The following is a 2062-nucleotide window of genomic DNA, read 5'->3' as shown; positions in this document are numbered from 1 at the left end:
CTGAAGGGGCCCAATGCAGGCCTGTGCCAACGCCTCCAGCATCCAAGTCCAAGTCCAAGACGATTGAAGAATCCACACGGCAATGAAAATGAAGCCCAGGGAGCCAACTACGAGCATGGAAGTAGCAGGATGAGTTGCTTTCTTTTATGCATCCCCTTCGCGCCATATGCACCCGAGAGAGAGAGAGAGAGAGAGAGAGAGAGAGAGAGAGAGAGAGAGAGAGAGAGAGAGAGAGAGAGAGAGAGAGAGAGAGAGAGAGAGAGAGAGAGAGAGAGAGAGAGAGAGAGAGAGAGAGAGAGAAGGGGTTGTATCTCTCTGCAGTTGAGATGGCACCTCAAGCGCCAAAGTCTAGCCTTTCGATGGGATTAAACAAGGGGCACATCGTTACCAAGCGCGAGATTCTTGCTCGTCCTTCCTCAAGAAAGGGTAAACTTGGAACCAGAACCTCCTTTGTCAGGAAGCTGATCCGAGAAGGTGTAGGGTTTGCACCTTACAAGAAGCGTATCACTGAGCTTTTGAAGGTGGGAAAGGACAAGAGAGCTCTTAAGGTGGCAAAGAGGAGGCGTGGAACTCACCTAAGGGGGAAGAAAAAGCGTGAGTAAATGTCTGCTGCTCTTCGGAAGCAGAGATCTACTGGTGGTACCGACAAAAAGAAGTGATTGTCATACGTGGGGAAATATTCTCCATGGTGGACTGCAATTCTCTTATCAGAGATCACCGCCACAGAGATACCTAGGTGTGATTCTCATTTTTTGTATCTGTAGTAAGAAAACTACAGTTGATATTCATCACAAAAAAAAACGAGAGAGAGAGAGAGAGAGAGAGAGAGAGAGAGAGAGAGAGAGAGAGAGAGAGAGAGAGAGAGAGAGAGATTGCACTTGGGGCTCAGGAGCGGTCGAGAGAGATCAGGGAGACGTGGACCCAAATGGAGGATCCAGGGACCAGATTTTGCTTCTTCTCTTTGTAGAGTCGGTGCCGCCGGATGAGCTCATTGGTGACCCAAGGCGGAGTATGGGGGCAAGGAGCTTTGGAAAGTAAAGTGATGTTTGTTATGATCAATGCAAACCATTATAGCATAAGCTCAGAAGTCAATTCAGTCTTTTACTAGTGTATTTTGTGCTTGAGAGTCCACGGCAAGATTAAGGCAGAATCAAGCTGGCATGGTGCTCGGGTGCCTACCTGTTGCCTTGTCGAAAGGGGTACGAAGAATCCGTGCATGACATTGGTCACCTCGAGGCTCGGGGCCTCTTTATAATCCATTTTGGATTTGGACTAGTGTCTTTAGACCATAGTAGATATATACATTAGCCTTTTCTAAACAATGTTGGAGGAGGAAGAGCAAAAAAGAGAGAGGTTGAGAAAGTTTAGCAACTCTTCTCGGGCGAGTGGAAATAACAGGCCCGGAGGAAGATAATCTCAATTGCACGGCAAATCAACTTTTGCCACCTGGCTTTGATGCCCCTGTGCTAAGGATTTCCACCTCGTATGCATTAGGCGTAAGAATCTCATTGCTCTTCCCAGTTCCTCTTTGATTTTTTAGCTAGAAGAAAAAAGGCACAAGTGCTTAGAGCCCCGTTCCGCCAGTTGCATACGGGGCTTACAAATGCTATATGCGCTTTGCAGAGCGGTCTTGCCTAGGCTCCATAGGGCATACGGGGGCTAAGTGCTTGCGCTCTAGCCCGCTGCAAAATCTTGCCTCAAGCTGCAATTTTACAGTGCATGCACTAGAAAAACGTGGGTGGCACTAAGAAAAGTAAGGACAATAGAGTCGCAACGAATCATAGCTCTTTGAGGAGAGATTGGGTTGTGCAATTGCAGGCGGAACACTCCAGTTTACGTTCAACATGACCAGAAAATATGGTTACAGAGCATGAGAATCTTTCGTCTCCCAACCGTTGCACTGGTCACGTCTCCCAACTAGTACTACTAGTAAATCCCTCTCACCATCACTAGCTAACCTCAAGGAAAATAACTTTATTGAGGGACTTGCTCGTTTTTTTTTTCGCTCGAAAAAACTTGCTCACCCTCTTGTAAGACTCGCTTGTGAGATACCTTAAACTCA

The 2062-nt window shown here is 47.1% G+C and overlaps 1 pseudogene; it reads left to right on the top strand.

The window, feature by feature from the left end:
- Nucleotides 1-326: 326 nt before the first annotated feature.
- Nucleotides 327-659, top strand: LOC147454436 (large ribosomal subunit protein eL36z pseudogene; annotated as a pseudogene).
- The last annotated feature ends 1403 nt before the right edge of the window (nucleotides 660-2062 follow it).

This window comes from Adiantum capillus-veneris, chromosome 7 (assembly GCF_014529385.1).
Source record: "Adiantum capillus-veneris isolate H3 chromosome 7, ASM1452938v2, whole genome shotgun sequence".
Classification (NCBI taxonomy): Eukaryota; Viridiplantae; Streptophyta; class Polypodiopsida; order Polypodiales; family Pteridaceae; genus Adiantum; species Adiantum capillus-veneris.
The sequence above is the reverse complement of the archived record's forward strand: the minus strand, read 5'-3'. Positions and strand labels throughout refer to the sequence as shown.